This window comes from Panthera tigris, chromosome F2 (assembly GCF_018350195.1).
Source record: "Panthera tigris isolate Pti1 chromosome F2, P.tigris_Pti1_mat1.1, whole genome shotgun sequence".
Classification (NCBI taxonomy): domain Eukaryota; kingdom Metazoa; phylum Chordata; class Mammalia; order Carnivora; family Felidae; genus Panthera; species Panthera tigris.
Genome location: NC_056676.1, coordinates 42,973,726 through 42,987,672, shown reverse-complemented (window position 1 = coordinate 42,987,672; position 13,947 = coordinate 42,973,726). Strand labels below are relative to the sequence as shown.

At 36.9% G+C, this 13,947-nt stretch overlaps 1 protein-coding gene across 3 annotated transcripts in view; it reads right to left on the bottom strand.

Moving 5' to 3' along the window:
• CPQ (carboxypeptidase Q) overlaps positions 1-13,947 on the bottom strand; it is a 447,986-nt gene that overhangs the window by 245,433 nt on the left and 188,606 nt on the right. The gene's annotated exons all lie outside the window — the stretch shown is intronic.

Genomic DNA, 13,947 nt, shown 5'->3' with positions numbered 1-13,947 from the left:
TAAGGAATTAACATTCAGAATAAATACAGAACTCCCAAAACTGAATGACAGAAACCAGACAACCCAATTCAACAGTGGGAAAGACTTCAATAGATATTTCAACAAAGAAAATATACAAGTGGTCAATAAGCCCATGAGAAGATGCTCAACATCACTAATCATTAGGGAAATGCAAATCAAAACTAATGAGATACCACCTCACATCTATTAGGAAAACAGAAAATAACAAGTGTTGGTGAGAAGGTAGAAAAATTAGAGCCCTAGTGTGCTATAATGGAGAATGTAAAATGGACACACTTAGGAAAATAGTATGGTGGTTCCTTAAAAAATAAAGAATAACCATATGATCTGGCAATTCCACTTCTGGACTTATACCCAAAATAATTAAAAGCATGGTCTCAAGGATGTATTTGTACACCCATGTTCATAACAGTATTATTCACAATAGCTGAAATGTGGAAGTTACCCCAGTGTTCATCAATAGACAAATGGATAAAAAAATGTGGTATATACATGCAATGGAATATTATTCAGCCTTAAAAAAGGAAGGAAATTCTCGGGGCGCCTGGGTGGCTTGGTTGGTTAAGCGTCCGACTTCGGCTCAGGTCATGATCTCACGGTCCGTGAGTTCGAGCCCCACATCGGGCTCTGTGCTGACAGCTCAGAGCCTGGAGCCTGTTTCAGATTCTGTGTCTCCCTCTCTCTCTGCCCCTCCCCTGTTCATGCTCTGTCTCAAAGATAAATAAAGGTTAGAAAAAAATTTAAAAAAAAAAGGAAGGAAATTCTGACATATGCTACAACATGAAACATTGAGGGCATTATGCTAAGTGAAATAAGGCAGTCACAAAAGATAAATACCATATTCCATGCTGATGGTACTGTTAGTTTAATATTTCTAGAATGTGATCTCCCAATATGTAGCAAGAACTATAAAAATTCTTACTTTGTTTCTTCTGCTTTGGAGAACAAACTCATTGGCAGTATTATAAAATAAGAAAAAAATTTTATATTAAGATGTTCCCTGCATCTCTGTGTATAAATGTGAAAATCTAGAAACAATCCATTAGAGGTAGCAAGAATATGAAAGACTGGTATGGAAAGTAAATGGCCAAAATCAGTATCTGGAAACATGTAGATGAAATAATGTTAAGTTAAAATAAAAGAACTGAAGACAGAATGCACATGATAAAAAAATTGAACATGAATCTGAGTGATATAAATTAAGTTAATATCCACTTGACTGAGAAACTACACTCATCTTGTTAGATTGTAATCGTGAACTGCAACATTACCAATAAACAGAATTAAATTCTTAAAAATGTATGCCACAGTCTGTAAAATAACCTGGAAGCAAAGCCTGAAGCTATCACAGTAGCATTTTGAATCCTTGACATACTAGGTCACAGGCATTTGAGCACCTGTAGCAAATTAACAGCAAAATATCTGTTGAAATTTTCTTTTCTTCCACCATCAATTACATGAAATGCTTGCAGCTGAATCCTTCTGCAGTGCTGGTCCATCAATGTGCCATCCAGGCAGAATTACAAAGCTAATATTTTCTTGATGTCAATCGTGTTTGTGTTCAAGGACTCTTCCTGTGCACCTGGTAGTGTTTTAACTGTTTATTCACATTTGCGTACATCTTCTCAGCCTCTGAGGCAATAGGTACCTTTTAGTCTTCTAATCTTCAGAAAAGTTGTATAAGCTCTCTTTCCCACAATGATATAGAGGGGCACAGAATTAATTCAGAAAACACTGCTGGCACAGATAGGAAATCAGCACTCAGTTACTTCAAAGGAAGAAAATCGTGTCTACAAACAGCATCTGTGCATCATTATCAGTAAATTTGCTTAAATAATACATTTCCATAAAGTAAAAATGGATGTCCTGCCCTTTGATTTAAAATTTTCTTCCCCTTGGCCTTTTTTAAGCTTTATTTTGGTATTATCCCCCCCCCTTATTTTTAGGCACCACAAAAAGGCTTTTACTTAAGTAGTGGAAACTTAATGCCTACAGAATTAAGGAATAGTGATATTTTTATTCCAAGGGCCCCTAAAACATAAACCTTTCCATCAAAATCACAACATACCATAGAGAGAAGTTAAACTCTCTGACAGAGAAGTCCGTGGCACATTCCCCACCCCCCCCCCCCCCGCTCCAAATTAATGATAATACCAGCCAGCACTTATTGAGCATACACTACAGGGCTGGTCATGTTCCGGGTGTTTGACATGCATTAATTTATTTACCAGTCACTACAACCCTATGAAGTAAGCACTCAAGGCCCCCACCTTAGAGTTAAGGAAATTGAAGTACAGAGAGGATAAGCCATGGTCTCATGGCTAGAGGCTGACAAAGCCAGAATTGAACTCTGGCAGTCTGTCTTCTTAACTCATATAGAATCTATATTATCTTGTCACTTACCACTCTAATAAAAATAATAACGATTTTGATGATATTGGTAGTGGTAATGTTGATGATTACTGTCAACAGAAATAAAGACATTACTATCTATTGAATATTTAGGACATACTGAGCTAAGCAACTTCATACATTACCTTATTTAATCTGCAAATCAATTCTGAGATAGGTGCCCATATACCCATTTCTGAAGGGAACTGACAAACGCAGGGTTCATGAATGGCTCAAGTGCTCTGGGCAAGGAAGAGTGAATGTTGAGACTAAGATTTTCTTTCCAGATTCAAGGGAACCTATTCAAGCCACATAGAACCTCTTAATCTTTATATTCCTTCTAATGGCCAGACTGAAAAAATGATATATTGTGATGGAAAGCACTGCACTGTGCCTGACAGATAACTTGTGGCTTATAAATGGTACTTATGATCATCACCACCCATATTTACATATGCTTCTATACTGAAGTATTACAGAGCATTGTATCTATTTATATATTTTAATCTATTACTCATCCTTTACCTATCCTAGACCACCAACTCTATGAAAACAAAGACATTATCTTTTTCTTTTGCTTTTACATACCCAGTGTTATAGCACAATTTTTAGTCCAGAATATGTACTCCGAACACATTGAGTTTTATAACCTATGGCCTCTGACATCAACTTTCTCCCATCATACTATTATCTCCAGGAACTTTATTTCTAGTTTTTTCCAAACTTTACTATTTCTTGATCATGCATTATGTATCAGAATCACATGGAGGTTTTGATAAAGCACAGATCATTGTATCTAACATCCAGAATTTCTGATTCAGGAGTTGCAGAGTGGGGCCAAGTAATATGCATTTCTAACAAATTCCCAGGTGATGCAGATGTTGTTGGTCCCAGTGTTAGAGAGTTCAAGCCTTCACCAGAAGAGTTTATTCAAAAGTAGGTGCTTGCCAATGGAAAAAGTGTATTCTAGACAGATTATTCATTGCTAAAGACCTATGACAAATATATAACAGGTATGTACTATCTGTAAGGCATGAATACAGGTTCTGTGAAAGAATCACCCCTGCTCTCAAGGAAGCGAGATTATTTGGGATGATAGTCTTCTCATGAAGAGTTGACTACAGAGTTATGGACTTAATGAATATAGTAACAGACCTACCCAAATCCACATAACAAAAGGAGTGTTAGCTCTCCAAAGCTATCACTGCAGGAGGCTGCACAGTTATTGCAGTAATTGCCCATTGCTCTAAATATTTTTGGAACTTTTCCCTCTAAAATTGCCTTCAGAACATTTTGGCAGCCTTCCAAATGGTCAAAATGGAGGTAAAATTAGGTACTTTAAAATTAGAATTGATTTTTGGAGACAGCCAAAATATGAACAAAAGAACAAATGATGTAGAATCCAAAACCAAGATATAAAAGACTAAAATAACTTTTTAAAAATTTATTTATTTAAATTCAAGTTAAATAAATATGTAAGTAAACATACAGTGTAGTATTGGTTTCAGGGGTAGAACCCAGTGATTCATCACTTAACATACAACAGCCAGTGCTCATCCCAACAAGTGCCCTCCTTACGCCCATCACCCATTTAGCCCATCCCTTGACCCACCTCCCTACCTCCCTTCCAGCAACCCTCAGTTTATTGTCTGTACTTAAGAGTCTCTTATGGTTTGCCTCCCTCTGTTTTTATCTTGGTTTTCCTTCCTTTCTCCTATGTCTGGCTGCTTTGTTTCTTAGATTCCACATAGGAGTGAAATCGTATGATATTTGTCTCTCTGACTTACTTATTTCACTTAGCATAATACACCCTAATTCCATACATATTGTTGCAAATGGCAAGATTTCATTCATTTTGATCACCGAGTAATATTCCATTGTATATAAATACCACATCTTCTTTATCAATTCACATTTGGGCTCTTTCCATAATTTGGCTATTGTTGATAGCGCTACTATGAACACTGGGGTGCATGTGGCCTTTTGAAACATCACATTAGTATCCTTTGAGTAAATACCTAGTTGTGCAATTGCTGGGTCATAGGGTAATTCTATTTATAATTTTTTGAGGAACCTCTATATTGTTCTCCAGAGCGGTTGCACCAGTTTCCATTCCCACCAACAGGGCAAAAGGGTTCCCATTTCTTTGCATCCTCACCAACATCTGTTGTTTCCTGAGTTAATTTTAGCCATTCTGACAGGTGTGAGGTGGTATCTCATTTTGGTTTTGATTTGTATTTCTCTGATGATGAGTAATGTTACCATCTTTTCATGTGTCTGTTAGCCATCTGGGTGTCTTCTTTAGTAAAGTATCTATTCATGTCTTCTGCACATTTCTTCACTGGATTATTATTATTTGGGGGGTGGTGAGTTTGATAACCTCTTTATAGACTTTGGATAATAACCCGTTATTAGATATGTTATTTGCAAATATCTTCTCTCATTCCGTTGGTTGCTTTTTAGTTTTGTTGATTGTTTCCTTCACTGTATAGAAGCTTTTTTTCTTGACAAGGTCCCAAGAGTTCATTTTTGCTTTTATTTCCCTTGCCTTGGGAGACATGTCTAGTAAGAAATTGCTGTGGCCAAGGTCAAAGAGGTTACTGCCTGTTTTCTCCTCTAGGATTTTGATGGTTTCCTGTTTCATATTTAGGTCTTTCATCCATTTTGAATTTATTTTTGTGTATGGTGTAAGAAAGTGGTCTAGTTTCATTCTTCTTCATGTCACTGCCCAGTTTTCCCAGCACCGTTTGCTGAAGAGACTGTCTTTTTTCCACTGGATACTCTTTCCTGCTTTGTTGAAAACTAGTTGGCTGGGAAATGACTGTTAAATGTGTAGCTTTATCAATTGGCTTTAAAGACAATCTCAAAAAAGAAGTATCAGAGATGTTTACATCAATGACACCTGTGTTAGAAAATGTGTTTAGACTTAGAAGGTACTTACACAGTAATGTTGATTAGATGTATGTGGTCTAGCATATTTGTTTAAAATGATTTATTCTAATAGTAACTCTTTTTAAAAATAGGAGCAGCCTAAAAGCTCAATAAGGAAATTGTGGAATAAATTATGTTCTTCAATTTCAGTGGAGTATTTGTAGCCATTAAAATGTTAATTATGAAATCTATAAAACAATATGAAATTTTTGACAATATAGAGAAAATGACAAATTCTTTGTAAACTATGACAAGCAATATAAAGTTATATGCACAAAGAAAAGAAAGAAATACAGGATCACAGAAATAAGTTTAGATGGCAGGAGAAATGACAGTATTTTTTCTCTTTTGAATTTTCTTCTCTTTATACAACTATAAAGTTTGGACTTTAAAAAGCCTTTATCTTAAAGATGCTATTGATATTTGTCAGAGCAACAGAAAAATATGGGCAAGGCTAATCAATCATAAATATTGTGAGAATGAAGTATGAATGCTTATATTTGTATGTGATATGAGTTATCAAATATGCCTGAAGTCAGCTAAAGACACACTTTGAAAATAGATGGGTAGGGGGAAATATTCCCAATTGTTTGAGAATCTGAGGGTGCATATCATGATCTGGCACATAATTCATGAAAATGAAGGTGAGTGTGGGTCCACTTGATGACTACAAGGTCTAAGCCAGATTCCCCAGATTCATTTAAATATGATCAGTGCATCAGCCAAGATAGGTGAAATTATACTATGATAACAAACAGCCCCTATGATTCCATTCCTTAAATAACACGTTTTTTTATTTCAGCTTCTTTGAGATATAATTGACAAATGTGAAAGTATTCTCTTCATCTAGTTAATTAACACATCCATTCCCTCACATACTCATCATTTTTTTGTTTTGGTTTTGGTTGGTTTGGTGAGAACATTTAAATTCTTCTCTCTTCACAAATTCTAATTATACATTATTCCCTTATTGCCTGCAAAGATTCTGCTGAAAAGTCTGCTGATAGTCTTATTGGTGTTGCCTTATACATAACAAGCTGTTTTTTTCTTGACTTTAACTTTTGATATATTAATTATAATGTATCCCATTGTGGGTCTCTTTGGATTCTTATTCTACAGAGCAACTCTCTGGGCTTCCTGGATCCAAATGTCCATTTCCTTCCTCTGGTTAGGGAATTTTCAGCCATTATTTCTTTGAATAAGCTTTATGCACCTTTCTCTCTTTCTTCTGCATCTGGGACCTCTATAATGAGAATACTGGTCCTCTTGATAGTATCCCATAAGTCCTTTAAGCCATCTTAAGTCTTTTTCATTCACTTTTTTTTTTTTTTTGCATCTCTGACTGAATGAATTCCACTACCATGTCTTCAAGTTCCCTGACCCTTTTTTCTGCTTGACCTATCTGATATTAAACTTCTCTTTAAAATTTTCAGTGCAGTTATTCTACCCTCTGTATCTGTGACTTCTGTTTGGTATTTTCTTATATTCTCTATCTTTGTGTTGAAATTCTCACTTTGTTCATGCATTGTTCTCCAGACCTCACATAAGCATCTTAATGACCATTGTTTTCAATTCAGTATCAGGTAAATCATACATCAACATTTCATTAAGGTCTGTTTTATCTTGTTCTTTTGTTTGGAATATATTCTGTTTCTTCATTTTTCTTACCACTCTTCATAGGTTTCTACACTTTAGATCAAAGAGCTACCTCTCCCAGTTTTGAGGGAGTGGTCTCATGTAGGAGGTGAATCTTATCATTTAGCCTGGGCTGAACTTTTGGTTGTCTCTCAAAACTTTGTGAATGTCCACGCTGCTATCTTTATTAAGAGTAGCTCACAGTAGTTGAGGATGTGCTAAGACTTGTCAATATTCCAAAAGGAGGATCTCAGTTATCATCTATATGCAGGTTGATCGGAATTTAGGCTCTCAGACAGTAGCTTTTCAAATACTCAAATAGACTTAATCCTGGGAAAGACCAGTAGATAACTTTTTGTATCTGCTATCTATGTATTTAGCCCTGAGGAGATCACTGGGTAAGAACTGTTTCTTTGTCTGCCAAAGTTCTGTGGCAAAAGCAGGTCCTGCAAAAATAGAAGTTAAAAACAAACAAACAACAGAACAGATCCAGAAACCAGGAGCTTTTCTTTGAAAAGATCAACAAAGTAGATAGACCTTTAGCCACACTCATCAGGAAAAAAAATAGAAAGACAGAGGACTCAAATAAACAAAATCCTAAATGAAATAGGAGGGCACCTGGGTGGCTCAGTCAGTTGAATGTCCAACTCTTGATCTGGGCTCAGGTAATGATCTCAGTCATAGGATCAAGCTCCATGGCAGACAGTGTGGAGCCTGCTTGAGATTCTCTTTTGACCTCTGTCTCTGCCTCTCTCCCCTCTCTTTCAAAATAAATAAATAAACTTAAAATATATCTATATTTTATATAGATATAAATATATATAGTTTTTTTCTTTATTATATATATATATAAAGAAGATAAATAACAACCAACACCACAGAAATATAAAGGATTATGAGAAAATATGAAAATTATATGTCAACAAATGGGACAATCTAGAAAAAATGAATAAATTCCTAGAAACATATAGCCTCCAAAAATTGAATCAAGAGGAACTAGAGGGGCACCTGGGTGTCTCAGTCAGTTGAGCGTCCAACTCTTGATCTGGGCTGAGGTCATAATCCCACAATTTGTGGGATTAAGCCCTGTGGCAGGCTCTGTGCTGACAGCAGGGAGCCTGCTTGGGATTCTCTCTCTCTCCCTCTCTGTCTCTCTCAGAATAAAGAAAAAAGAAGAAATAGAAAATTTGAACAGACGAATTACCAGCAATGAAATTGACTCAGAAATCAAAAACTCACAGCAAACGAAAGTCCAGGACCAGAAGACTTCACAGGTGAATTCAACCAAAAATTTAAAGAACAGTTAATATGTATTCTTCTCAAATTATTCCAAAAAATAGAAGAGGAAGGTAAGCTTCCAAATTCATTCTATGAGGCCAGCATTACCCTGATACCAAAACCAAATAAAGACACTACCAGAAAAAGAACTACATGCCAATATCTCTGATAAATATAGATGTGAAAATCCTCAATAAAATATTTGAAAATTGAAACCAACAATACATGAAAAAAATCATTTGCCATGATCAAGTGGGATTTATTCCTGGGATACAAAGGTGCATGTGGTCAATATTTGCAAATCAATCAATGCGATACATCACAACACCAAAAGAAAGGGTTAAAACCATATAATTATTTCAACACATGCAGAAAAGCATTTGACAAAGTCAACATCATACTCAATGGTGAAAAACTGAGAGCTTTTCCCGAGGTCAGGAACAAGACAAGGATGTCCACTCTCACTATGTTCTTATTAAACATAGTACCGGAAGTTTTAGCTACAGCAATTAGACAATAAAAAGAAATAAAAGGTAGCCAAACTAGTAAAAAAGGAATAAAATTTGCACTATTTGCACATGACATGATCCTAGATATAGAAAACTCTAAAGACCCCACCAAAAAACTACCAGAGCTGATCAATGCATTCAGTAAGGTTGCAGGATATAAAATTGATATACAGAAATTCATTGCATTTCTATACACTAATAATAAAGCAGAAGAAAGAAAAAGTAAGAAAATAATTCTATTTATAAACAGCACCAAAAATAATAAAATATCTAGGAATAAACTTAACCAAGGAGGTGAAAGGCTTATACTCTGAGAACTATAAAACACCAATGAAAGAAATTAAAGACGATACAAACAAATGGAAAAATATTACATGCAGGGCACCTGGGTGGCTCAGTGGGTTAAGTGTCCAAATTCCGCTCAGGTCATGATCTCACCGTTAGTGAGTTTGACTCCCACATCAGGCTCTGTGCTGACAGCTCAAAACCTAAAGTCTGCTTTGCATTCTGTGTCTCCCTCTCTCTCTTCCCCTTCCCTGCTCACACACACACACACACACACACACACACACACATACACACAGTCTCTCTCAAAAATAAATAAACATTTAAAAAATTTTAAAAATAATTTCATGCTCATGGATTGAAAGAACAAATATTGTTGGGGCACCTGAGTGACTCAATCAGATGAGCATGTGACTTTGATTTAGGCTCAGGTCGTGATCCCAAGGTCATGGGATCGAGCCCACATTGGACTCTGTGGGATTCTCTGTCTCTCTGTCTCTGACCCTCCCTGGCTCATGCATGCTGGCTCTCTCTCTCTCTCTCTCTCAAAATAAATAATGAACATTACAAAAATAAAGAACAAATATTGTTAAAATGTAAAAGCAGTTTCCAAATTTAATGCAATCCCTATCAATCACAGCCTATCACACCAACAGCATTTTTCACAGAACTAGAAGAAATAATCCTAAAGTCTGTATGGAACCACAAAAGACCCCAAATAGCCAAAGCAATCTTAAAAAGAAGAACAAAGCTGGAAGTATCACAATTCCAGATTTCAAGTTATATTGCAAAGGTGTAGTAATCAAAACAGTATGGTATTGGCACAAAAATAGATACATAGATCAATGGAACAGAATAGAATCCAGAAATAGATGCAAAATTAAATGGTCAATTAATCTTTGACAAACAATGCTAGAATATGCAATGGGAAAATGAATCTCTTCAACAAATGATATTGGGAAGACTGGACAGCTACATTCAAAAGAATGAAATTGGACTATTTTCTTACACCATGCACAAAAATAAATTCAAGGGGCGCCTGGGTGGCGCAGTCGGTTAAGCGTCCGACTTCAGCCAGGTCACGATCTCGTGGTCCGTGAGTTCGAGCCCCGCGTCAGGCTCTGGGCTGACAGCTTGGAGCCTGGAGCCTCTTTCCGATTCTGTGTCTCCCTCTCTCTCTGCCCCTCCCCCATTCATGCTCTGTCTCTCTCTGTCCCAAAAATAAATAAAAAAACGTTGAAAAATAAATAAATAAATAAATAAATTCAAAATGGATTGAGGACCTAAATGTGAGATGTGAAATTATAAAAATCCTAGCAGAGAGCATAGGCAGTAATATCTCTGACACTGGCCATAGCAACATTTTTCTAGATATGTCTCTTAAGATAAGGGAAATAAAAGCAAAAAAAAAAAATGATTGGGATTACATGAAAATAAAAAGCTTCTCCACAGCAAAGGAAACAACAAAACCAAAAGACAACCTACTGAATGGGAGCAGATATTTGCAAATGACATATCCAATAAAGGGTAATATCCAAAACATATAAAGATTTTACACAACTCAACACCAAAAATACCCCAAATAATCCAAATAAAAAATGGGAGAGGACGTGAGAAGACACTTCTCCAAAGAAGACATACAGATGGCCAACAGACAAATGAAAAGATGCTCAACATCACTAATCATCAGGGAAATGCAAATCAAAACCACAATGAGATATCACTTCACACCTATCAGAATGGCCAAAATCAAAAACACAAAAAACAAGTCTTGGTAAGGATATAGAGAAAAAGGAACCCTTCTGCACTATTGGTGGGGATGCAAACTGGTGCAGCCACTGTGTAAAACAGTACGGAGTTTCCTCAAAAAATTAAGAAGAGAATTACCCTATGATCCAGTGTTCCAACTACTGGATTTTTTTTTTAAATATTTATTTATTTTTGAGACAGAGCATGAACGTGGGAGGGTCAGAGAGAGAGGGAGACACAGAATCCGAAGCAGGCTCCAGGCTCTGAGCTGTCAGCACAGAGCCCGACGCGGGGCTTGAACTCACGGACTGTGAGATCATGACCTGAGCCGAAGTTGGACGCTTAACCGACTGAGCCACCCAGGCGCCCCCCAACTACTGGATTTTTAACCGAAGAATAAAAAGAAGAAAAAAACACTAATTCGGAAAAATATATGTACCCTTGTGTTTACTGCAAAATTATTTACAATAGCCAAATTGTGGAAGCAGCCCAAGTATTCATCAATAGATGAATGGATAAAGATGTGGTATATCTATACAACGGAATATTACTCAGCATAAAAAAGAATAAGATCTTGCCATCTGCAAAAATACAGATAGAGCTAGAGAGTACAATGGTAAGTGAAATAAGTCAGAAAAAGACACCATATGATTTCACTCATGTGAAATTTAAGAAGCAAAACAAATGGACCAAGAAAAAAAGGGACAAACCAAAAAACAGACTTTTAATTATAGAGACTTAACAGATGGTTACCAGAGGGGAGGTAGGAAGGGTGTTAAGTGAAATAGGTGAAAGGGATTAAGAATACTCTTATCATGATGAGCACTGGGTAATGTGTAAACTTGTTGAATCACAATATTGTACACCTGAAGTTAATACATCATTGTATGTTAGCTGTACTGGGATTCATTTTTTTCTAATTAAAAAAAAATCAGGTCCTACTGGCCACTAGAGCCAGGCAATCCCAGGGTGTATCCTCTGGGTGGCAGCGACAAAAGCTGAGGTGCCAGATGTGTGCACATGCAGCTTCCAGGGAGACAACAGCGATGTGGAGTAGGCCAGAGGAAGAACACAAAGACGGCGTCTCCCGCTTCATCAGTCTCTGGGGAGGATTGCAGTCAACCCCTAGACATATACTTTAGAAGCCCGGATCAGGCAGGAGCTTTTAAAATATGCAAATAGGATTCTCAGGGAAATACTGAGATGTAAGTATTTCTATCTACTCCCGCTGTGCTGAGGCTGAGGTGGATAGCCACAGTGAGTCCTCACAAGCCCTTTCAGAACTTTGTCTTTGCTTTTCTTTGTCTCCTGTACAGAAGTCATGTTGGCTTTCAGTGGCAGATGTTATGAGGGCCTGTCCCTCAGGTGGAAGTCTTAAAAGCTGGGTACAAAAGGTGTTGGGTACAAACACTTTGCTCCTCAGGAAAAAGCTGGGTGTGGTGAAATACCTTCCAACCACGCATCACTCTACTAGAGTTGAGGTCTATAGGCAGAGTGTGTCTTAGTCTTTCCTACCCATTTCAGTGAGGGTGTTTTCTTGTTTGTCTGATCTGTAGGAGTCACTAAGCTAGTTTTTGAATTTCTTTCAGAGGGAACTGCTCCATGAGTAGCTGCTGATTCGGTGTGTATGTGGAAGAAGATGAGTTTAGGAGCCTCCTTTTTGCCATCTTTGACTGGAACTCCCAAGATAAAGTTTTATTTTATGCTCACACTACCTATCCATCCCAGTTCTTCGGGTGCTCACCTCGGCCTCTCCCTCACTCTGGGATTCAGGCTCATGGAGTAGCCAGCTCTCCAGACGCTGCTGCTTACTGTGGCAGGGGGCAAAGCACTCTGGAAGATCTCTCGTCAATAATTAATGCTCTGCTTGCATCTCCTTGGCTAGAAAAAGTCACACGTCTCACCAAAACCCAATGGTGCCAGAAAGCGCAGTGCTCTTTTATGTGTAGAAAATGAAGAGCCAGAATTGTTTGGTGACCAGCACTAATTAATAATAGTGAGCCGAGAGGGGCTCAGTGAAGACCGAGGGTGGATGTGAATCACCGTGGGACTGAGATTAGGCACCACAGAAAAATAGGAAAGATCAGATAAAGGATGGTAAAGTCATCACGAATACCTCTGCAGCCATTAAGCACCATATTTTGAAGAATATGTAATGACACAGAAAATGGCTAAAACATGTCTCAAAATTGTGTATATACGCCAAGCCCAATAGTATATATGTAAATTTATGCGGCAAAACTACTCAAAAAATATATGAAAAAGTAAAAGAAGGTTTTTTTCTTTTTTACCTTCCCAACCTGAATATAAAATGTCAGCTTTAATATTGTTTCATTCTCCTCTTTTTTTTCTATTTCTTTCTCCCAATATACCTTTCTAAGTCATCTTAAACTGATTAATAGTGATAAGTAAAGCAGACAGATTTTTCAAAGGATTAGATTCTGCTGCTGGGTTTTGAGGAATTAGTGGGTGTTCCTGCATTCATATTGAATAGTTTCAATTAATAATCTGGCTTTAAAAATTGAGAAATGAAACTTTTATTTCCAAGAGACAATACATTTGGGGGAAAGTAGAAAAGCTAGTAAAGGAATAAGAAACATTACCAAGGACTTAGTATTCACACAAAATTCCACAAAACAGGCTGAATTCCTGTCATATGTCATGGAGAAAATAGGTGATGATAGGGAATAAGTCCCTTTAAGGCAGAGGGAGTGAGGGTGAAGGGCTGTTGAACAGCTCGAGTATAATATTTAGTTGATGTAAAATAGTTTCATCTGGTACTTTGAAGTAGGCAAATGTATTTCTTTACCACAAAGTCAAAGTATAAACAGGACATTAGTAGAATGGCTTTTTATAAACATCTGGATAATGTATTCATAAGGCCTAGGCCTAAAGATTCAAGAATCACCTGGCAATAATTCCAAATCCATCACTGATTAGAACACTTTTCAAACATAAAACCTCTGGTACTTGGTGTGGTTTTAGATTGCACTGGAACATTCCCTAAGCTTTAACCCACTTCATAAACACTCTATTGAGGTATAGCCTTAAATTTAGAGTTTGAATTTTAAAAGGAAGGGGTAACTAAAATCATCAAAAAATAGGTAAGTCAAAACTCTAAAATATTTAGTAATCAAATGGAAACTAT